Source organism: Aegilops tauschii, chromosome 7 (assembly GCF_002575655.3).
Source record: "Aegilops tauschii subsp. strangulata cultivar AL8/78 chromosome 7, Aet v6.0, whole genome shotgun sequence".
Classification (NCBI taxonomy): domain Eukaryota; kingdom Viridiplantae; phylum Streptophyta; class Magnoliopsida; order Poales; family Poaceae; genus Aegilops; species Aegilops tauschii.
This window is the reverse complement of record NC_053041.3, coordinates 182,285,077-182,310,756: the sequence shown is the minus strand read 5'-3', so window position 1 is coordinate 182,310,756 and position 25,680 is coordinate 182,285,077. Positions and strand designations below refer to the sequence as shown.

At 43.8% G+C, this 25,680-nt stretch overlaps 1 long non-coding RNA gene across 1 annotated transcript; it reads right to left on the bottom strand.

Annotated features, from left to right (window-relative positions):
* Positions 1 to 6,531: 6,531 nt before the first annotated feature.
* Positions 6,532 to 9,586, bottom strand: LOC120969852 (uncharacterized). The gene is made up of 2 exons (XR_005764301.3): positions 9,136 to 9,586; positions 6,532 to 8,975 (listed from the first exon to the last, which is right to left on the bottom strand). It is a non-coding gene; the product is annotated as an uncharacterized lncRNA (long non-coding RNA).
* Positions 9,587 to 25,680: the final 16,094 nt, after the last annotated feature.

Here is a 25,680-nt window from a genome sequence, read left to right as displayed (position 1 = left end):
ACTACGAGGGGAGGTAAGGAACTGCCATCTAGCTCTGCACTTGATTCACCTTCTGTTTTGAGTAAGCTTGCGACACCTAAACCTGCTTCTGCTATTAATTCTGATATGCCGCAATGTTATTGATGATGCCACTTCTGCTATGCATGATACTTATGATGAAACTACTTCTATGCTTAATACTACTGTGCCACTTGGTGAATTTCTTGATGAACAACTTGCTAGGGCTAGAGAGAATGAAATTATTGAAACTGATAATATTGATGAAAGTGATGATGAAGACTCTCCCAATAAATATGAATTATCTGTTGTGCCCGAGGGCTATGTTATGGATGAAGAAACTGCTAGAGACTTTCTTGCTTGCAATGATAGGAGTGATCTTAAGAAATTATTAGCTAAGCTTAAACAAAAAAACTCTGAATGCTAGAATGAAATATGATCCTGCTTATGCTACTTCACCTATCTTTGTTACTGATAAGGATTATGAATTCTTTATTGATCCTGATATAATTACTTTGGTTGAATCTGATCCTTTCTATGGCTATGAATCTGAAACTGTTGTGGCACATCTTACTAAATTAAATGATATAGCCACCCTATTCACTAATGATGAGAGAACTCGCTACTTTTATATCCTTAAAATATTTCCGTTCTCATTAAAGGGTGATGCTAAGATATGGTTTAATTCTCTTAATCCTGGTTGTGTGCGTAGTCCCCAAGATATGATTTATTACTTCTCTGCTAAATATTTCCCCGCTCATAAGAAACAAGCTGCTTTAAGGGAAATATATAATTTTGTGCAAATTGAAGAAGAGAGTCTCCCACAAGCTTGGGGGAGGCTTCTCCAATTACTTAATGCTTTGCTTGATCATCCTCTTAAGAAAAAAATGAAATACTTGATATCTTTTATAACGGACTAACCGATGCTTCCAGAGACCACCTGGATAGTTGTGCTGGTTCTATTTTCAAGGAAAGAACACCAGATGAAGCTGAAATTCTATTGAATAATATGTTGACTAATGAAAATAATTGGACACTTCCTGAGCCAACTCCTGAGCCTATTCCTAAACCAACTCCGAAGAAAAGGGGTGTTCTATTTCTCAATCCTGAAGATATGCAAGAGGCAAAGAAATCTATGAAAGAAAAAGGTATAAGAGCTGAAGATGTTAAGTATTTACCTCCTGTTAAAGAAATACATGGTCTTAATTTACCGCCTGTTGAAGAAATACATGGTTTTAATCCATCACCTATTGAAGAAACACATGGTCTTGATAACCCGGCACAGGTAGTAAAGGTAAATTCTCTCTATAGATTTGATGAAGGTGATATTCCTCATTATAAGTCTGCTAGCCAATGCTTAGATGAGTTTGATAATTTTATTGTCAAACAAGAAAACTTCAATGCTTATGTTGGTAGACAATTAAAACAAAATGCTTATATGATTGAACACTTGGGTGATTACATGTCTAGAGTTCAAGGTGAACTTAAACTCATTAGTAAACATGCTTCTATGGTTACCACTCAAGTAGAACAAGTACTTAAAGCTCAGAATGATTTTCTCAATGAATTGAATAGTAAGAATAATGATTATGCTGTTAGAGTGGCTACTAGAACTGGTAAAATGACTCAGGAACCTTTGTATCCTGAAGGCCATCCTAAGAGAATTGAGCAGGATTCTCAGAGAAATAATTTAGATGCACCTAGTCTTTCTAAAAAGAAGAAAAAGAAAAATGATAGGACTTTGCATGCTTCTATTGAACCTGTTGCTGACACACCTGAGAATCCCAATGATATTTCTATCTCTGATGCTGAAACACAATCTGGTAATGAACATGAACCTAGTAATAATGTTAATGATGATGTTCATGATGATGCTCAACCTAGCAATGATAATGATGTAGAAATTGAACCTGCTGTTGATCTTGATAACCCACAATCAAAGAATCAACGTTATGATAAGAGAGACTTTGTTGCTAGGAAGCATGGTAAAGAAAGAGAACCATGGGTTCAGAAACCCATGCCTTTTCCTCCCAAACCATCCAAGGAAAAGGATGATGAGGATTTTGAGCGCTTTGCTGAAATGATTAGATCTATCTTTTTGCGTATGCGTTTAACTGATATGCTCAAAATGAATCATTATGCTAAGTATATGAAAGAAATTGTTACTAATAAAAGAAAGATACCGGAAGCTGAAATTTCCACCATGCTTGCTAACTATACTTTTAAGGGTGGAATACCTAAGAAACTTGGAGATCCAGGAGTACCAACTATACCATGCTCCATTAAAAGAAACTATGTTAAAACTGCTTTATGTGATCTTGGAGCCGGTGTTAGTGTTATGTCTCTCTCTTTATATCGTAGACTTGATTTGAATAAGCTGACACCTACTGTAATATCTTTGCAAATGGCCAATAAATCAACTGCTATACCTGTCGGTATTTGCGAGGATGTGCCTGTTGTGGTTGCAAATGTTACTATTTTAACGGACTTTGTTATTCTTGATATTCCCGAGGACAATAGTATGTCTATTATTCTTGGAAGACCTTTTTTGAATACTGCAGGGGCTGTTATTGATTGCAACAAAGGCAATGTCACTTTTCATGTTAATGGTAATGAGCATACGGTACACTTTCCGAGAAAACAACCTCAAGTTCATAGTATCAACTCTATTGGAAAAATTCCATCGATTATTTTTGGAGGTTTCGAATTTCCTCTTCCTACTGTCAAGAAGAAATATGATAATCTTATTATTGGGGATGTGCATATCCCCGTTGAGGTAACATAGTGTTATTCGAAATTTCTCCGGTTTCATGCGATTCGGAATGAGTTTGTTAACAAGACCTGATCAACCTTGTTAGTGGATTCCTTTTGATGAGCATGAGATGGATGAAGTTAGAAAGCACAACCTTCTGTACCCTCCTTTTACTCTCTGTTATTTAGTTGAAATAAAGTAAAAATAATATTTTCTGTCTGTTTTCTGAATTATCCGTGCAATATAAAAATACCCCGAAAATAAAAGTTCTCCAAATGCCCTGAAATTGAAATATGATTTTTTTCTGGAATATTTGAGAATATCTGGCACTGAGAACACAGCAGGGGGAGCAAGAACCTGGCCACGAGGGTCCAGGGCGCGCCCCCCTGCCTCGTGGGCCCATGGTGGCTCCCCTCCACTTATTCCTGCACCACACACTTCTTCTTCCTCCCAAAAAAATCACCATCCAACTCAAGCACGAGTTCTAGCTCATTTTGCTGCGATTTTCGATCTCCTTGCTCAAAGCACCTCTCACGAAACTGCTTTGGGGGATTGTTCCTTGGTATGTGACTCCTCCATTGGTCCAATTAGTTTTTGTTCTAGTGCTTTATTCATTGCAAATTTGTGCTGCCTAGGTGACCATGTTCTTGAGCTTGCATGTCAAATTTATATGGTTCCAAGTAGTTCTAATGCATGATATAGGCTCTGGGCACTTGTAGGAGTAGTTGCTATCAATTTTGTTGAGCTTGGTTCACTTTTATGTGAAGTTACTAAAAAATTCAGAAAATGATGAAGAGATTTTTGAGGGGCTCATCGAGCCGAAGCTCGAAGGAAAAGCAAAGTGAAGAAGCAGAGAGGCCCAATTATAATCTGCCTCGCACCGCGGAGGTTCCGCCGTGTGAATGGTGTTCCGATGATTTCTTGAGAGCAGCCGGGATTTATGATGATTTTTATGAGTTGGCTGAGAATGCAGGCCTCACCGACTTCCTCCGCGACCAACGCGAACAGTATCTCTTACTCACCAATACTTTTGTGCAAAACTTCTACTATTATCCTAAGGAATCACCTCCTTCAGTAGAGTTTCATTTATATGATATGGTCAAGAAGATGTCACTATATGAATTTTGCAGGGTTTGCAAAATACCTTTCGAGGGTAGCTTAGAGGAACCACATCGTAGGGATGTGGATGGGTTTATTGATACTATTATTGTAGGGGGAACTAGGAAGATTTCCGATGCAAGAATCACTAGCATACATTTTCTTGTTTTAGCTACTTTGCAATATTTGCTAGTCGTTGCTTAATTGGTCGCGGAAACTGTGGAAACCTTAGTGTTCCTGATATTATTATTTTGTTCCATGCTTTATTCCGTGATGACTCTGTTAGTATGGGCGCTATTATTGCCAAACGGTTAAGTCTGAACCGTACAAAGGGCCCCATCTTTGGAGGTGTCTATGCTTCACGCCTTGCTGCATACTATAACATACCTATTAGGCACTATGAAAAAGAAGAAAAAATGCTGCTACTATTTATTTAGATTATAAGAGTATGGTAGTGCATGATTTTATTGTTAAGAATAGGGAAAGGGCGCTTAAATACAAATTGTTTTTTGATAAAAGTCACCCCGAGACTATTACCTTGCCTGCTCCTTCCCTGTTTGATTTATCTGCAGGCTAGTATCCCGTTCCGCTAGCGGCCATCCAAGCGTACCGGAACCCTACATCAGCTACAGAGCCAGAGCCGGAACCACAATTTGATCCTCCATGACAGTCTAATTACCAGTGGGATCCGGAGATGATTGCCAACCAGTGGCAACCAACTATAACTTTGGATATCCGCCAGGCCATCCGTGCCAATAAACCAACTTAGGCCAAAAGCCTAAGCTTGGGGGAGTACGTATTTCCCACCGACATTACATTTATGTTCACACACTCATTGCTAGTTGTCGGTGCTCATACTCTTTCATTGTATTATCCATGCTAGTTTATTTTTCTTTCTATGATTTCTTCTTGTGTGTTTGAAAAACCTTAAGAAAACCAAAAAAATTAGTAATAGCTTTTAGCTAGTTTATTTTCTTGTTGTAGTAGTAATAATTAAAAAGAAAAAAAACCTAAAAAGATTTCCTATTTTTCTTTTGCTTGTTGGGAGCTTTCCCGTGTAAATAGTTTTCTTTTCTTTTCTTTGGGGGTCGATAGGAGAAGACCATGATGAAATTGTTGAAGTGGCTCTTATATGCATTATTGTTGATTTAACCAAGAGCCCATATTGCCTTGTCTTCTCTTGTTTATTGAATGCTCGCAGATTCCAGCTTAGTCCAATGCACGTGCACTATTATTATTATTCACATCATTCGGTCGTGCAAGTGAAAGGCAATTATGACGATATATGATGAATTGATTGAGATGAGAGAAGCTGGTATGAACTCGACCTCTCTTGTTTTTGTAAATATGATTAGTTCATCGTTCCTGATTCAGCCTATTATGAATAAACATGTTTGCAATGACAATTAGAGATTATAGTTGCTTATGCCATGCTTAATTAGCTAGGAGTTTATAATGGTTTACCTTGCGTGCCAACATGCTATTAAAATTGTGGTGATGTGGTATGATGGGGTGGTATCCTCCTTTGAATGATTTAAGTGGCTTGACTTGGCACATGTTCACACATGTAGTTGAAACAAATCAACATAGCCTGCATGATATTTATGTTCATGGTGGATTATATCCTATTCATGCTTGCACCCAATGTTTATTAATTTTAATGCATGTTCATGACTGTTGTCGCTCTCTAGTTGGTCGCTTCCCAGTCTTTTGCTAGCCTTCACTTGTACTAAGCGGGAATACTGCTTGTGCATCCAATTCCTTAAACCCCAAAGTTATTCCATATGAGTCCACTATACATTCCTATATGCGGTATCTACCTGCCGTTCCAAGTAAATTTGTATGTGCCAAACTCTAAACCTTCAAATGAAATTCTGTTTTGTATGCTCGAATAGCTCATGTATCAACTAGGCTTGTCCGTATCTTCCATGCTAGGCGGGTTATTCTCAAGAGAAGTGGACTCCGCTCCTCACTCACGAGAAAATGGTTGGTCACCGGGATGCCCAGTCCCATGCTTTATGCAAACCAAATCAAAATAATTGCAAACAAAACTCCCCCGGGACTGTTGTTAGTTGGAGGCACTCGTTGTTTCGAGCAAGCCATGGATTGATGCTTGTTAGTGGAGGGGAAGTATAAACTTTACCATTCTGTTTAAGAACCGCCTATAATGTGTGTAGCATAGAAGATATCGCCATCTCTTGATTGTTATGTTGACAATAAAGTATGCCGCTCAAAATATTATTTACCTCTGCTTTAAAATCGAGCTCTGGCACCTCTACAAATCCCTGTTTCCCTCTGCAAAGGGCCTATCTATTTACTTTTATGTTGAGTCATCACCCTCTTATTAAAAAGCACCCGTTGGAGAGCACCGTTGTCATTTGCATCCATTACTATTAATTTATATTGGGTATGACTATGATTGGATCTCTTTTACCATGAATTACAATGTTTAGTCAGTCCTTGATCTTTAAAGGTGCTCTGCATTTATGTTTTGCAGTCTCAGAAAGGGCTAGCGAAATACCATCTTGTTATATCATACTAAATCACTGATGGCGCGCATTGCTGCGCCTGTCTATTTGTACAACTAAATGATAGGAATTTTCGTAAATATATTATCACATGAAACATATTAAATTTGCATAAACATAACCATAAATTAGTCTGTAATATGAGGAAATCTCATATACACGCGGTAAAATTATGCTTCACATATTCAAATTGGCTGGGTATAAAATATATACAACAATTTAATTAGATTGTAAATACAACTAATCAATACTACCAAGACAAAATAAGCAATAAGCCAAAGATTGTATACATGGTGCATTACCAAACTCTTAACAGGACTCTACTAAAGGGCCACCATATTCGAAAATAAAAAATTAGGTGAGAGCCTAAAGGGCCACCATGTTCGAAAACAAAGAACTGGGTGGGCCTGTTGCACCTAGCCATTTCTCACAGAGTTCATCACATTCATGTGATAAGAGTGCTAACAAGGATTATAATTAGTTAGAATTATCAAATAAAACTATCCTACATAATATGGATATGTACTAATCATATAATTCAGTTTTGTTTGCTTGTTTTATTAAAGACCAGCCAGGCGGTGAGAAAGTGACAGACCGACAATTCCATTCGATACATGAAAAGCCTTACCAAAACATTAGCATGGAAAAGGGTGTCGCTAGACTTGTATGAATTAAATATGATCCAAATTAAAATGTCGACCAATCAGTAACCAGACTGTGGCATGACAACATAACTGATATAGCAAGTAACATCTTGTCTCTTGTGTAAGAGAAAAAACAAAGAGTATTAGAACGAAAGTGAACTGGAATAAATGCGAAGATGTGTAATAGGTCAGTACACCTAGCATGCAACCAGTGCGTCCATGCATTAGTGTACTGAAATTAATTTCAGCAAAGAGTCAATCAAATACTTTTTATTGAAATGAAACTTGAATCCTCTTCAACAACTTCATCTGGCAACTACCAAACTTTCTGCACTAATTTTGAATAAGTTTGAGCATAACAGTTTATATCCTGATTGTCACCCTCGCGTCTTGTATATACCTCAGAACTGTAGTAAGCAACATGAGTATTTATGAGGAGCAGCAGAACCAAAGGGAATGGACTTTTGTGTTCTTTAGGCTAGCTTATAAGGTTCAGTCGTGTTCGCCAGACAGTTGCCATGGCATCACATAGTAAAACTTAGATACCGAGTCTGCACTCCAGTAATAGTAGAGACACTCGTGAATTAGAAAGCAAAAACTGTACCTAAGTTATAATCTTAATGTAGTACTATTGCTGCTCATAACTGAAAAAGGGCCGATTTAGAGAAAGATAATCTACAGGATGCGCAAAATAAAATTTGGATGTTGACATATATTGCAACAAAATTCAAGACATTCATAGACTCTAGTATATTGTACTTGCTTATTTGCTACCTCGAGTATATATAGCAACTGGTTTGCTTTCAGGCACTTAATCAGCTAATTTATGGAACATCGAAATAAAAACTGTAGGAAATGAGAAAAATGGTAAGTACTAAACGTTTCCAGCTGTGGGACTCCAGAATCATGTATTTACGTTGGAACTAAGTTGGTGCTCCGATGCTATCTTAGTGTCCACCTGAAACTCAATATATGATACACATAGAAGACTTCTGAGTTATAATATGGAACGAATTCTTGAATTAGAAATTAGAATCACGTAAAGTAATCGATGCCTAGAGATTTATAACATAAAAAATTGTACATGTAACGGATTTACGATTAGATGGTTTGAAAGTTTTCTTCATGCTCGCATAGGCCTCCTACACTAAAAGTAGATAAGTCAAAATACTATTACCTGTGTCATCTATTAGGTCCCACATTCAAACAAAGTGAAGTCATTAAAAATCTAGCAAAATTACATTGTAATCTCCTTTGCGACGATTCCCAAAGCAACACACATGCATAGTGGGAGATGAGGTTTGGCGACACACTGATACAACAAGGCAAACACTGCCGAAGTAAAGAACAGTGGAACTTATTTCAAGCCTAATTGGATGGAACAAAAAGGACAAACACATAGAACATTGAGAATTCTTCCAAAAATATGATGAAAACTTTTCCTTGATATAAATTTAATCATAATAAATTGAATCTATGAAAGAAACTTGAAAGAATTACATGGTAATTACCATTGAAGTGAGCAAAGGAACGAATTTGATTTGGGAGATTTCAAGTTGCATACCTGTATAGAGTAAAATGCTCGGATGACACAACAATCCTGGAGAAAAATGATTCATGTAATCCTGCAGCAGCAACCAATAAAACTCGGAGCAGGCAACTTCTTGTGTGTAGCACCAAAACATGATCATTATTAAGAAACTCGTCCTGCCTTTTCTAGTTGGTCGCTTCCACACAAGAAAACTGAATAGAACATTAATAAATACAAGTGTAGAACAAAACTATGAGGATGATGGCATGATGTTACTAAACAGAGGAAACCATCATTATATTTTGTACAACCAATTAACTATATTAATAAAATGGCGCCATTGCAAAATTGTGGGAAAGATACCATACATGAACATTAGTTTCCTCCAGAAATATTTCCTTTACTTCATAGCACAAAATTTGGACCTGCAAATTTCTCCATTAGTATAGGAGAAAAGTCACAGATTCAATAAAAATACTGTACGCTTTTCGAAACAAAACAAAAATGAAATATTGTACGGACGCGAGTGCAAGACAATGAGAAACACATTTTTGCAAAATTGTACGAATGTGATTGTATGGTCACCTTGGGAGGAGGGTTTGACCTCAGCGTCCATAGGAGAAGGTGTCATGTCCTGCAGATAAGTGCCTCAAATCCCTTGATGCTTATGGCACGTTTGTCCTGATTGTGCACCTACAAGGGGCTCCAGAGCCACAAGGCCAGTGGCAGTGCCATAGGATCTTCCTAGAGGGATGGATGGCAGGGGTGGTCGTGTTCCACCTTGAAGGACGGCTCCGAGCACACCGTCGTGGTAGGAAAATCAGCGGAGATGGCGCCGCCGTTTCACTATGCACGCTGCCGCTAGCGGTCGAGAACGAGTGAGGGGGGGGGCGCTGGTGGAGGTCGAAGTTGTGGTCGGCGGCGCTGTCGGGAAGGATTCGCGCAGCCGCCAAGATTGGGAGGAGAGGAGAGAGGTCGGGGAGAGGAGGGGTCAAGGAGAGGGTTGTGCGAGCCTGCGCATTGATCCACTTCGGGTGAGGAGAGGAGACTCGTACAGCCCATTTGGCCCGATTTAATACAGAATCTCCAAAAAAGCTACCGGAGCAGCGGCCCAGTACGGTGTGGGGTCGATATTAGCGAACGGAACGAGATTAGGCGTGATTCACATCTAATCTGACGACCGAAAATGCTTAATTGGACAATCGGACGGCAGGGAACGTTGATGGCCTGAGAGGGCTGGAAAAGTGTGCAGTTTTAATGTCTCTAAATTATGATTGTTTTGAGAAAATGTTGTCATCCGAGATTTATTATTATTGCTCGCTACTTCCTCCTGTTGGGAAACATAGCAGAAATTCAAAATTTTCTACGCATCACCAAAATCAATCTATGGAGTTTACTAGCAACGAGAGGGAAGGAGTGCATCTACATACCCTTGTAGATCGCGAGCGGAAGCGTTCAAGAGAACGGGGTTGATGGAGTCGTACTCGTCGTGATCCAAATCACCGATGATCCTAGCGCCGAACGGACGGCACCTCCGCGTTCAACACACGTACGGAGCGGGGACGTCTCCTCCTTCTTGATCCAGCAAGGGGGGGAGGTTGATGGAGATCCAGCAGCACGACGGCGTGGTGGTGGAAGTAGCGGGATTCCAACAAGGCTTCGCCAAGCGCTGCGGGAGGAGGGAGATGTGTCACGGGAGGGAGAGGGAGGCGCCAGGGCTTAGGTATTGCTGCCCTCCCTTCCCCCACTATATATAGGGCCAAGGGAGAGGGGGGCACAGCCTTGGCCCTTCCTCCAAGGAAGGGTGCGGCCAGGGAGGAGTCCATCCTCCCCAAGGCACCTCGGAGGTGCCTTCCCCCTTTAGGACTCTCTCTTTCCCTTATCTCTTGGCGCATGGGCCTCTTGGGGCTGGTGCCCTTGGCCCATATAGGCCAAGGCGTACACCCCTACAGCCCATGTGGCCCCCCGGGGCTGGTGGACCCCCTTGGTGGACCCCCGGACCCCTTTCGGCACTCCTGGTACAATACCGATAATGCGCGAAACTTTTCCGGCGACCAAAATAAGACTTTCCATATATAAATCTTTACCTCCGGACCATTCCGGAACTCCTCGTGACGTCCGGGATCTCATTCGGGACTCCGAACAACTTTCGGGTTACCGCATACTAATATCTCTACAACCCTAGCGTCACCGAACCTTAAGTGTGTAGACCCTACGGGTTCGGGAGACACGCAGACATGACCGAGACGACTCTCCGGTCAATAACCAACAGCGGGATCTGGATACCCATGTTGGCTCCCACATACTCCTCGATGATCTCATCGGATGAACCACGATGTCGAGGATTCAATCAATCCCGTATACAATTCCCTTTGTCTATCGGTATGTTACTTGCCCGAGATTCGATCGTCGGTATCCCGATACCTTGTTCAATCTCGTTACCGGCAAGTCTCTTTACTCGTTCCGTAACACATCATCCCGTGATCAACTCCTTGGTCACATTGTGCACATTATGATGATGTCCTACCGAGTGGGCCCAGAGATACCTCTCCGTTTACATGGAGTGACAAATCCCAGTCTCGATTCGTGCCAACCCAACAGACACTTTCGGAGATACCTGTAGTGCACCTTTATAGCCACCCAGTTACGTTGTGACGTTTGGTACACCCAAAGCATTCCTACGGTATCCGGGAGTTGCACAATCTCATGGTCTAAGGAAATGATACTTGACATTAGAAAAGCTCTTAGCAAACGAACTACACGATCTTGTGCTAGGCTTAGGATTGGGTCTTGTCCATCACATCATTCTCCTAATGATGTGATCCCGTTATCAACGACATTCAATGTCCATGGTCAGGAAACCGTAACCACCTATTGATCAACGAGCTAGTCAACTAGAGGCTTACTAGGGACATGGTGTTGTCTATGTATCCACACATGTATCTGAGTTTCCTATCAATACAATTCTAGCATGGATAATAAACGATTATCATGAACAAGGAAATATAATAATAACCAATTTATTATTGCCTCTAGGGCATACTTCCAACAGTCTCCCACTTGCACTAGAGTCAATAATCTAGTTCACATCACCATGTGATTAACACTCACAGGTCACATCACCATGTGACCAACATCCAAAGAGTTTACTAGAGTCAACAATCTAGTTCAAATCTCTATGTGATCAACACTCAATGAGTTCTGGTTTGATCATGTTATGCTTGTGAGAGAGGTTATTAGTCAACGGGTCTGAACCTTTCAGATCCGTGTGTGCTTTACGAATATCTATGTCATCTTGTGGATGCTACCACGCGCTACTTGGAGCCATTTCAAATAACTGCTCTACTATACGAATCCGGTTTACTACTCAGAGTCATCCGGATTAGTGTCAAAGTTCGCATCTGTGACGCCCCCAATTTGACCGTACACTAATCATGCACGCAAATGTGTACGATCAAGATCAGGGACTCACGGGAAGATATCACAACACAACTCTACAACATAAATAAGTCATACAAGCATCATAATACAAGCCAAGGGCCTCGAGGGCTCGAATACAATTGCTCGATCATAGACGAGTCAGCGGAAGCAACAATATCTGAGTACAGACATAAGTTAAACAAGTTTGCCTTAAGAAGGCTAGCACAAAAGTAGCAACGATCGAAAAGGCAAGGCCTCCTGCCTGGGACCTCCTAACTACTCCTCGAAGCCGAACTCCATGTAGCATCATCCTCAGGATCTCTAGCTCCTGGACTCCAGCATCTGGTTGAGACAATCCGGTATAGAAAAAAAAGGAAAAGAGGGAGAAAAGCAACCGTGAGTACTCATCCAAAGTACTCGCAAGCAAGGAGCTACACTACATATGCATGGGTATATGTGTAAAGGGCCATATAAGTGGACTGAACTGCAGAATGCCAGAATAAGGGGGGATAGCTAGTCCTGTCGAAGACTACGCTTCTGGCCACCTCCATCTTGCAGCATGTAGAAGAGAGTAGATTGAAGTCCTCCAAGTAGCATCGCATAGCATAATCCTACCCGGCGATCCCCTCCTCGTCGCCCTGTTAGAGAGCGATCACCGGGTTGTATCTGGCACTTGGAAGGGTGTATTTTATTCAGTATCCAGTTCTAGTTGTCATAAGGTCAAGGTACAACTCCGGGTCGTCCTTTTACCGAGGGACACGGCTATTCGAATAGATAAACTTCCCTGCAGGGGTGCACCACATAACCCAACACGCTCGATCCCATTTGGCCGGACACACTTTTCTGGGTCATGCCCGGCCTCGTAAGATCAACACGTCGCAGCCCCACCTAGGCTCAACAGAGAGGTCAGCACGCCGGTCTAATCCTATGCGCGCAGGGGTCTGGGCCCATTGCCCTATGCACACCTGCACGTTGCATACGCGCCCGGAAGCAGACCTAGCCCCCTTAATACAAGCGCGAGCTTACGGTCCAATGCGGCGCGCGCCACTCAGTTGCTGACGTCACGAAGGCTTCGGCTGATACCACGACGCCGGGATACCCATAACTACTCCCGCGTAGATGGTTAGTGCGTATAGACCAAATGGCCAGACTCAGATCAAATACCAAGATCTCGTTAAGCGTGTTAAGTATCCGCGAACGCCGACCAGGGCCAGGCCCACCTCTCTCCTAAGTGGTCTCAACCTGCCCTGTCGCTCCGCCACAAGGTAACAGTCGGGAGCCGTCAGGAACCCAGGCCCACCTCTACCGGGGTGGAGCCACCTGTCCTTTCAGCCCCCTCATCAGAATCACTTGCGGGTACTCAACGAGCCGACCCGACTTCAGTCACCACATGTGTCATGTATATAATGTATATAGTATATACCCGTGATCACCTCCCGAAGTGATCACGGCCCAGTAGTATAGCATGGCAGACGGACAAGAGTGTAGGGCCACTGATGGAACACTAGCATCCTATACTAAGTAGTAGGATAGCAGGTAAGGGTAACAACTGTAGCAACAATGACAGGCTATGCATCAGGATAGGATTAACGGAAAGCGGTAACATGCTACACTACTCTAATGCAAGCAGTATAGAGAAGAATAGGCGATATCTGGTGATCAAGGGGGGGCTTGCCTGGTTGCTCTGGCAAGTAGGAGGGGTCGTCAACTCCGTAGTCGAACTGGGCAGCAGCAGTGTCGGTCTCGTAGTCTATCGGAGAGAAGAGGGGGAAGAAACAGTAAATACAATGCAAACATAAACATGACGATGCGTGACATGACAATGAGCAGTGCCAGGTGTGTCCTAACGCGACAGTAGGTGGTACCGGTGAAGGGGGGGAACATCCGGGAAAGTATCCCCGGTGTTTCGCGTTTTCGGACAGATGAACCGGAGGTGAAATGTTACAGGTTTGCTATGCTACGGATGTGTGGCAGACGAACGGGCTGCGTATCCGGATTCGTCTCGTCGTTCTAAGCAACTTTCATGTAGAAAGTATTTTCATCTGAGCTACGGTTTAAAAGATATGATTTTCTAAAGATTTACTAATTTTCTGAATTTTAATTAATTATTTAATTCAACATTATCCAAAACAGTGTTGCGATGACATCAGCATGACATCATGCTGACGTCAGCAGTCATCTGACACGTGGGTCCCACATGTCATAGACTGATTAGGGTAATTAGGGCTAACTAATTAATTAACTATTAATTAAACTAATTAATTAAATTAGATTAATCTAAACAGGGTTAATTAACTTAATTAATTATTTTTATTTTTATTTTTATTTTCTTTATTTATTCATTCATTAATTTTTATTAATTAATTTATTATTTTTATTTTCATTATTATTTTAAATTCTTTTTTTACTAAACGTTTTAGGGGCGGGGCCCCACTCGTCATAGGCCCACAGGGGCCTAGCGGATCGGGCGTGCGGGCGACGGGCGCCAGCCGGAATGGGCGCCCGCCCAGGCCAACAGGGGGAAACGGCGACGGCGTCAGCCGGGCGCCGAAGCGGCACGACGAGTGGGCGGCGGCCCGGCGAGCTGGTGGGGGGTGCTCCGAGCACGGCCGTGGCCGGAGCGGCGCGAGGCCGGCCGGTGGGCTGTAGAGACCGGGCGCCTGGACGCGGCCGGAGCGCGGCCACGGCGGACAACGGGAGGGGACGGCGAGCAGGACCGCGCGCAGGGAGCAGTAGTCGGGGACCGGGGGGGCCAGGGCGCGCGCGTGCGTGCGCGGCCGTGGGCTTGCGCGCACGAGAGCGGGGGAAGGAGGAGGAGGAGCGGAGCTCACGGGGCCGGTAGGGGAAAGGCAGCGGGGGTCGGGGAGGAGTCGGGGTCGACGGTGACGAAGAGGAGGCAGGCCGTCGAGGTGGGTCGACGAGGTGGCCGCGGCGGTGGCGGGTGGCGATGCGGACGGAACGGCGTCGGCGGGAAGGAGGTCGAGGAGGCGAGCGCCAGCATGGTGGCGAATGGCGCCGGGGCGCTCCAATGGGGAGGTGGCGCCGGTGAGGTGGTGGTGGGACGAGGCGGCGATGGGGGGGCACCGACGGCGTCGGGGGGCGGGGCGAACGGCGGTGAGCGGCGCAGCCCCGATCTGGATCGGGACGAGGGGGAGAGACGAGGGAGGGAGTGGGGGCGAGTGGGAAGGGGGGATCGGGCTAGGGTTCGGTGCCCAGGGGGTTATAGGCCAGGGGAGGGAGTGGGCCGGCCTGGCAGGCCACTGGCTGGGCCGAGGCCCAACTAGCCTGGGTTTTTTTTTCAGTTTTTTTTAGTTTTCTTTTTTTTTTGTTTTATAAAAATTATCACTAGCACTTAAATTAATACTTTTAAATATACTATTGCCACATTAATTTTCAACCCAAATTAAAATAGTTTAATATTTTATAAAATTCAAAAGGCATTTATTTTAAAATTTAAACCTCTATTTTAATTATTTTGAACACTTAAACATTTTATTAAAGTTAGGTTTCTCCACCATTATTATCTATGCAATATTTGGTTCACTCCGAACATTTTAGTTTTAATATTTGAAAACTTTTATTGTTTGCTATATTTTGAATTTGAATTTTGATCCGGTTTTGAACTAACGCGAGATTATCAACACTAACAGAGGTGACGTGGCATCATTAGCGTAGGTTTACTGTAGCATAATTATCCGGGCGTCACAATTCTCCTCCACTACAAGAAATCTCGTCCCGAGATTTAAGAGGGAAGTAAAGGGGGAAGGTTCGGGTTACGAAATTCTAGGGAGTGTTCTTGGTCTTAGTTGTTCTTCTCGAAGAGGTTGATCCATTACATTGATGTCTTCATCCTGCTGTTTCAGGTCATCATGATGAAGTTGTCGTCCTTTCTTCGGGAACTCCATTGTACTTACGAAAGAATCAAGGGTGGGTATATTCCAGGAGAACGGACCTCTGCAAGGTTGACTATCTGGTCGATAACATCGAGGGAGGTGGCGGAAGTAACTCTCGAATTGAAATTTACGAAAATATCGAGAGCAAAGTAAGGAGGTATCATGGGAAGTATCGAGTGGGCAGGCAATCGTTCGATGCCTGAAACAGGGCGTGAAAAGGGTTCAAAGCAATGGGAATAAGTATTGTGTCTGATACCAGAATTGATGATCTCTCGGAAGGTGGCTTGTGAATCACATATGACGCCAAGTGCGAGGAATTAACTTTGGAAACCGGGGGTGTATAGGAGAGTCAGGTTTCGATCCTATGGAACTGTGGGTTTTGGGCCCACCATGTGGTTAAAAGTAGGAGGAGCGGTGACACCTTGCGTGATCATGCAAGCAAGGCATGTCAGAGGGTAGCCTGTCGATTATGTCGGCAACAACGTCGGTACCAAGGGCGAGGGACGAAGAGAACCATTTTCCTGCTCGTTGAAACGAGGCGGACCAATAGGCAAGGTTCTCGTCCATCGGTGGTTACCGGAATGTCACCAACAATAGTAACAGGGTCTTACTGACAGAGTTGTACACCGAGGTGTTTACATAAGCAGGAGAATATTACTGCTCATATAGATCACCAGAAAGGTTAACCCAAACAATGGAAAGGAAAATATGATTATCAGATTAAACAGAAGAATGGAAAGGAAAATGTGTTAAAACACATAATTCAAGGGTATATTCTTCCCAAGGGTAAGCAGAGCATGATATCCATGACGGGATATAACGTAGAAAACTCTTTAGGTAAGGGAAGGAAATTTCATGACATTACCCATACAACGGTGTTTGGATAATTGAGCAGGAAACAATTAGCTTTGGGCTTCAAACGTTCCTGTTGAAAATCAGAGTACCATAGACATGCTTCGAGATAGTATTGACATGGTCAATAGGTAAGATCAGGCCATGGATTCACAAAGGATCCATCAGGAACAACTTATGGAATAAGTCTTACAATTTCCTCATGGAAGAATGGCTAACCTTGGTAAGGAGGATACTATATCAATAGGTCATCCGGCCATGTGTGCTAGGCATGACATCATCTTACCGGGTTATAAAAAGACCAATGTTATAACTCTTCGAATTACGTTCCAACCATCCTTTCTGACCAAGATTCAGATCAGATTGGTGTCAGGATACCTCAGACTTAGGATGTCTGAGAAGAAAGGTGCAACACAATTTGATGGGATGGCATTGTAAGATTCTCGGGAAATGAACCATGAAAGCAAGTTCCGAAACAAGAGTTCATCATTAAACCAAGGAGAGGTGAGGAGGTGACTGATTGACTCAGCGACAATCCATTGAGACTTCCAAAAGATGGATTTCCACAACTATGTGAACAAGGAGATAACAATAGCTAGATCGAATGACTTAATGATGTATGCTCGAGGAAAACATACACAGTTAAACATTGGCTAAAATGTGCACCCGAAATATGGGCTAGGTAGCACGATCAATGTTCGAATGATGATTCATTAAGCCATAGACGTAGAATGAAACTATAGACCAATAACTTCAAAGCAACAGGGTTGCTAGAAGTTTAGAATCTACACATCACAGACCATTTGTCGGTATTTCGTTTAGAAACTACACGGGGACCAAGAAAGAATGGTGATGGTGAGAAGTATCACTGTACCAAGAATTTCTTAAGAGGTGGAGTAATGTTCACGACATTCTTGACATCAAAAATGGTAATACTCCACGGTAGAACATATCATAAGTTGGATAGCAGGGGAAATCAAGATACATCACAAAATATGAACAAGTTCGTGTTGGGGGGGAGGTAAGGATGTTGTCGATGATAACATAATTCATCGAGGGGCAAGGATGGTATTTCTCATCCTGAATTTCGACACACAACTTGGAAGAAGTCAAATTGTTGACAATGATCACGACAAATTTGTCGAGAGGTTTTCAAGAAGATGTAATTGATCGACGATGACATTAAGTCAAAGGAATGATGAAAGCGAAAGGTTATTGGAACCACGGGTAGCACACAAACTCGGGGTCAAGTTTGTTGTTCGAGGTGAAACGATATGACGAGGAAAATCGACGTAAGCTTAGCATCATCGTCGCAAGTGGTGCTCCGGGAATAAGGACCAGGTAGCACAGTTAAAATCATCAAGATAATGATATAGCCAAACAGGCTAGGAATGACGCGATCGGGTACAAACTCGTAAGTAAGGAACATTACTAAAAGTTGTTGAACCGTAGTGCGGACTCGATTCAATTATCGGGGTAATCGAGTGATTAACCACTCAAAACCCAGGAAAAATAGTAATCCGTGAGAATGTAGTACTTGATGAAGAGCTCATAAGAAGTTATGCGGTTCCGTGATAATCTCGAGATACCAGGGGGTAATGCTCGACGACAGATCAAAGTAGAGGTTGGACTAGGGTATTGCTCTGCAGAAGACAAGTGCTTAAACTTGCACGAGAAATGGTATTTAAAGGAGAACATGGTCGGAACCATGATTGAAAAAGGCCAGATCCCAGATATAAGATGAACTTATACCAAAGGAATAATTAATTTAAGAAAAGCTTTAATGATAAGATCTACATCGTGTCCATGGGCATGAACGCAAAGTTCAAGGTCGACTCCCACTTCTCCAATGCATAACCTTTCATTTACTTCTCGCTTTCGATGAAGTTGTATGGTAGAAAATTATCTGGTAAAATACCAGAAGGGTATGGCTTGTGAAAACCTTTGGGTTCATACGGTTCTTAGGGAAGGTATAGGTTCAACCCATCAGGGCATCTTAGTAACTTATACCACAAACTTTGGAGTAAATAATACAAGCTCGAAAGTAGAGCATGGTTCACAAAGCAGAGGATACAATTTACCAAAGGCATCATGTATCCGAGGAAAAGCTCACAAGCTTATTTAATATGAAGGACATTGTCGGATAAAATCCATTAAAGGATATGTCGGTCCATAACAGAGCTGATGTGAGCATCGGGACACAACCAGAGGAAGTAACAATGCAAAGGCATTGGATTATAGAAGCAACTGACTAACTCAAAGCTCAATGCAAAGGAATTATAATGTCAAATTCAAGGGAGTCAGAAGCAACGCTCTAATCAAGAATGGATAAGTTGAGTAGGCTTAGGGGTACAATCGATGGCAATTTTACAGGTCGAGATCCAGCTCACGTATAAAATGACGTCTGAGCCGGAAGAATGAATTCTAGGCTATGATTGAGGATTGCAAGCATTCGCAACAAATTGAATCAACGGACTCAAAATGATAGTGACAAGAGATGCCAATAAGATTACGAGACTTATGGGATTAACCATAATGCAAGCAAACAAGAATTTCAAGAGCAATAGGCTCTTGAGGATTTTCGGAAGATCGAATAGTATTTGAAGACTATTGTGGAATACTTGAATCAACTCGGGATGAGCGGATACTCGGTAAGTGCGAGGATTATCCGTAGGGGTATTCAGGTGTCAAAGAACAGCAAGGCAGTAAGCTCAAAGGATTCTCGGAACAACAGAGAGAATTTCGGGGTATCTTGTAATAACCAGAACAACTGGGAAACATTGTATGAATGGCGAGTATACGCGGTTATCCATAGGAGTTTATCGACGAAAGGGAATTGCAAAAGCGACACCATAAAGTCTCAAGAGAACATCAGAGAGTATCTTCGGATCCTTCTGGTGCAGCAGACGATCATCTGTAATAAGGGGCTCTCCGGATGAAAGTGATAACGAGATCCTAATGTTAGATTTAGCAACATTCATTTAACCCGAATAGAAGAGAGATCAGAGTCCCAGAGTATAGGCAAGGAGTAAAAGATCCTAATACCACCCAATGGCGACGTGGGCCCGTAAGCCACACAGCCATGTTAGTAAAACAGTTTTCACTGACTAGACTCGACTTCGGCCAAGGAGTTGGAAAGGGGGATTCCTACAGGCAGTTGGCTCTGATACCAACTTGTGACGCCCCCGATTTGACCGTACACTAATCATGCACGCAAATGTGTACGATCAAGATCAGGGACTCACGGGAAGATATCACAACACAACTCTACAACATAAATAAGTCATACAAGCATCATAATACAAGCCAGGGGCCTCGAGGGCTCGAATACAATTGCTCGATCATAGACGAGTCAGCGGAAGCAACAATATCTGAGTACAGACATAAGTTAAACAAGTTTGCCTTAAGAAGGCTAGCACAAAGTAGCAACGATCGAAAAGGCAAGGCCTCCTGCCTGGGACCTCCTAACTACTCCTCGAAGCCGAACTCCATGTAGCATCATCCTCAGGATCTCTAGCTCCTGGACTCCAGCATCTGGTTGAGACAATCCGGTATAGAAAAAAAAGGAAAAGAGGGAGAAAAGCAACCGTGAGTACTCATCCAAAGTACTCGCAAGCAAGGAGCTACACTACATATGCATGGGTATATGTGTAAAGGGCCATATAAGTGGACTGAACTGCAGAATGCCAGAATAAGGGGGGATAGCTAGTCCTGTCGAAGACTACGCTTCTGGCCACCTCCATCTTGCAGCATGTAGAAGAGAGTAGATTGAAGTCCTCCAAGTAGCATCGCATAGCATAATCCTACCCGGCGATCCCCTCCTAGAGAGCGATCACCGGGTTGTATCTGGCACTTGGAAGGGTGTATTTTATTCAGTATCCAGTTCTAGTTGTCATAAGGTCAAGGTACAACTCCGGGTCATCCTTTTACCGAGGGACACGGCTATTCGAATAGATAAACTTCCCTGCAGGGGTACACCACATAACCCAACACGCTCGATCCCATTTGGCCGGACACACTTTTCTGGGTCATGCCCGGCCTCGTAAGATCAACACGTCGCAGCCCCACCTAGGCTCAACAAAGAGGTCAGCACGCCGGTCTAATCCTATGCGCGCAGGGGTCTGGGCCCATCGCCCTATGCACACCTGCACGTTGCGTACGCGGCCGGAAGCAGACCTAGCCCCCTTAATACAAGCGCGAGCTTACGGTCCAATGCGGCGCGCGCCACTCAGTTGCTGACGTCACGAAGGCTTCGGCTGATACCACGACGCCGGGATACCCATAACTACTCCCGCGTAGATGGTTAGTGCGTATAGACCAAATGGCCAGACTCAGATCAAATACCAAGATCTCGTTAAGCGTGTTAAGTATCCGCGAACGCCGACCAGGGCCAGGACCACCTCTCTCCTAGGTGGTCTCAACCTGCCCTGTCGCTCCGCCACAAGGTAACAGTCGGGAGCCGTCAGGAACCCAGGCCCACCTCTACCGGGGTGGAGCCACCTGTCCTTTCAGCCCCCATCAGAATCACTTGCGGGTACTCAACGAGCCGACCCGACTTCAGTCACCACATGTGTCATGTATATAATGTATATAGTATATACCCGTGATCACCTCCCGAAGTGATCACGGCCCAGTAGTATAGCATGGCAGACGGCAAGAGTGTAGGGCCACTGATGGAACACTAGCATCCTATACTAAGCAGTAGGATAGCAGGTAAGGGTAACAATTGTTGCCAGGCTATGCATCAGGATAGGATTAACGGAAAGCGGTAACATGCTACACTACTCTAATGCAAGTAGTATAGAGAAGAATAGGCGATATCTGGTGATCAAGGGGGGCTTGCCTGGTTGCTCTGGCAAGTAGGAGGGGTCGTCAACTCCGTAGTCGAACTGGGCAGCAGCAGTGTCGGTCTCGTAGTCTATCGGAGAGAAGAGGGGGAAGAAACAGTAAATACAATGCAAACATAAACATGACGATGCATGACATGACAATGAGCAGTGCGAGGTGTGTCCTAACGCGACAGTAGGTGGTACCGGCGAAGGGGGGGAACATCCGGGAAAGTATCCCCGGTGTTTCGCGTTTTTGGACAGATGAACCGGAGGTGAAATGTTACAGGTTTGCTATGCTACGGATGTGTGGCACACGAACGGGCTGCGCATCCGGATTCGTCTCGTCATTCTGAGCAACTTCCATGTAGAAAGTATTTTCATCTGAGCTACGGTTTAAAAGATATGATTTTCTAAAGATTTACTAATTTTCTGAATTTTAATTAATTATTTAATTCAACATTATCCAAAACAGTGTTGCGATGACATCAGCATGACATCATGCTGACGTCAGCAGTCATCTGACACGTGGGTCCCACATGTCATAGACTGATTAGGGTAATTAGGGCTAACTAATCAATTAACTATTAATTAAACTAATTAATTAAATTAGATTAATCTAAACAGGGTTAATTAACTTAATTAATTAACTAATTAATTAATTATTTTTATTTTTATTTTTATTTTCTTTATTTATTCATTCATTAATTTTTATTAATTAATTTATTATTTTTATTTTCATTATTATTTTAAATTCTTTTTTTTACTAAACGTTTTAGGGGCGGGGCCCCACTCGTCATAGGCCCACAGGGGCCTAGCGGATCGGGCGTGCGGGCGACGGGCGCCAGCCGGAATGGGCGCCCGCCCAGGCCAACAGGGGGAAACGGCGACGGCGTCAGCTGGGCGCCGAAGCGGCACGACGAGTGGGCGGCGGCCCGGCGAGCTGGTGGGGGGGTGCTCCGAGCACGGCCGTGGCCGGAGCGGCGCGAGGCCGGCCGGTGGGCTCTAGAGACCGGGCGCCTGGACGCGGCCGGAGCGCGGTCACGGCGGACAACGGGAGGGGACGGCGAGCAGGACCGCGCGCAGGGAGCAGCAGTCGGGGACCGGGGGGCCAGGGCGCGCGCGTGCGTGCGCGGCCGTGGGCTTGCGCGCACGAGAGCGGGGGAAGGAGGAGGAGGAGGAGCGGAGCCCACGGGGCCGGTAGGGGAAAGGCAGCGGGGGTCGGGGAGGCGTCGGGGTCGACGGTGACGAAGAGGAGGCAGGCCGTCGAGGTGGGTCGACGAGGTGGCCGCGACGGTGGCGGGTGGCGATGCGGACGGAACGGCGTCGGCGGGAAGGAGGTCGAGGAGGCGAGCGCCAGCATGGTGGCGAATGGCGCCGGGGCGCTCCCATGGGGAGGTGGCGCCGGCGAGGTGGTGGTGGGACGAGGCGGCGATGGGGGGGCACCGACGGCGTCGGGGGGCGGGGCGAACGGCGGCGAGCGACGTTGCCCCGATCTGGATCGGGATGAGGGGGAGAGACGAGGGAGGGAGTGGGGGCGAGTGGGAAGGGGGGATCGGGCTAGGGTTCGGTGCCCAGGGGGTTATAGGCCAGGGGAGGGAGTGGGCCGGCCTGGCAGGCCACTGGCTGGGCCGAGGCCCAACTAGCCTGATTTTTTTTCCTTTTTTTTAGTTTTCTTTTTTTTGTTTTATAAAAATTATCACTAGCACTTAAATTAATACTTTTAAATATACTATTGCCACATTAATTTTCAACCCAAATTAAAATAGTTTAATATTTTATAAAATTCAAAAGGCATTTATTTTAATATTTAAACCTCTATTTTAATTATTTTGAACACTTAAACATTTTATTAAAGTTAGGTTTCTCCACCATTATTATCTATGCAATATTTGGTTCACTCCGAACATTTTAGTTTTAATTTTTGAAAACTTTTATTGTTTGCTATATTTTGAATTTGAATTTTGATCCGGTTTTGAACTAACGCGAGATTATCAACACTAACAGAGGTGACGTGGCATCATTAGCGTAGGTTTACTGTAGCATAATTATCCGGGCGTCACAGCATCGACGTAACCCTTTACGACGAACTCCTTTTCACCTCTATAATCGAGAAAATTCCTTAGTCCACTAGATACTAAGGATAAGTTCGACCGCTGTCATGTGATCCATTCCCGGATCACTATTGTACCCCTTGACCAACTCGTGGCAAGGCACACTTCAAGTGCGGTACACAGCATAGCATACTGTAGAGCCTACGTCTAAAGCACAGGGGACGACCTTCGTCCTTTCTCTTTCTTCTGCTGTGGTCAGGTCTTGAGGATTACTCAATACTCACACCTTGTAACACAGCCAAGAACGCCTTCTTTGCTGATCTATTTTGAACTCTTTCAAGATCATGTCAAGGTGTGCGTTCTTTGAAAGTATCATCGGGCGTCTTGATCTATCTCTATAGATCTTTATGCCCAATATGTAAGCAGCTTTATCCAGGTCTTCCTTTGAAAAACTCCTTTCAAACAACCCTTTATGCTTTCCAGAAATTTTACATCATTTCGGATCAACAATATGTCATTCACATATACTTATCAGAAATGTTGTAGCGCTCCCACTCACTTTATTGTAAATACAAGTTTCTAACAAACTTTGTATAAACCCAAAAACTTTGATCACTCCATCAAAGCGTATATTCTGACTCCGAGATGCATGCTCTAGTCCATGGAAGGATCGCTGGAGCTAGCATACCTTTTAGCATCCTTAGGATCGACAAATCCTTTCTGATTGTATCACATACAACCTTTCCTTACGAAAACTGGTAAGGAAACTTGTTTTGACATCCATCTGCCAGATTTCATAAATGCAGCTAATGCTAACATGATTCCGACGGACTTAAGCATCCCTACGGATGAGAAAATCTCATCGTAGTCAACTCCTTGAACTTGTGAAAATACTCTTTGCCACAAGTCAAGCCTCATAGACGGTAACATTACCGTCCATGACCGTCTTCTTCTTAAAGATCCATTTATCTCAATGGCTTGCCGATCATCGGGCAAGTTCACCAAAGTCCATGCTTTGTTCTGATACATGGATCCTATCTCGGAATTCATGGCTTCTAACCATTTGTCGGAATATTGGCCCACCATCGCTTCTCCATAGCTCGTAGGTTCAGTATTGTCTAACAACATGATATCTAAGACAGGATTACCGTACCACTCAGGAGTAGTACATATCCTTGTCGACCTACGAGGTTTGGTAGTGACTTGATCCGAAGTTTCATGATCACTATCATAAGCTTCCACTTCAATTGGTGTAGGTGCCACAGGAACAACCTCATGTGCCCTGCTACACACTAGTTGAAGTGACGGTTCAATAACCTTATCAAGTCTCCACCATCCTCCCACTCAATTCTTTCGAGAGAAACTTTTCCTCGAGAAAGGACTCGTTTCTAGAAGCAATTACTTTTGCTTCCAGATCTGAAATAGGAGAATCTTTTTCACATAAGCATCGCAGCCCCAAACTTTTAAGAAACGACAACTTAGGTTTCTCTAAACGGTGTCGTCTCAACGGAATTGCGTGGTGCCCCTTTTAAAGTGAATGCGGTTGTCTCTAATGCCTAACCCATAAACGATAGTGGTAATTGATAAGGGACGTCATGGTATGCACCATATCCAATAGGGTGCAGTCATGATGTTCAGACACACCATCACACTGTGGTGTTCCAGGCAGTATTAATTGTGTAACACTTTCCACAATGTCTTAATTGTGTGCCAAACTCGTAACTCAGATATCTCTATGATCATATCATAGACATTTAATCCTCTTGTCACGACGATCTTCAACTTCACTCTGAAATTACTTGAACCTTTCAATAATTCAGACTTGTGTTTCATCAAGTAAATATTCTCAGCATCTACTCAAATCATCTGTGAAGTAAGAACATATCGATATCCACTGCGTGCCTCAGCACTCATTGGACTGCACACATCAAATGTATTACTTCCAACAAGTTGCTCTCTTGTTCCATCTTACTGAAAACGAGGCCTTTCAGTCATCTTGCCCATGTGGTATGATTTGCATGTCTCAAGTGATTAAAAATCAAGTGAGTCCAAACGATCCATCTGCATGGAGTTTCTTCATGCATA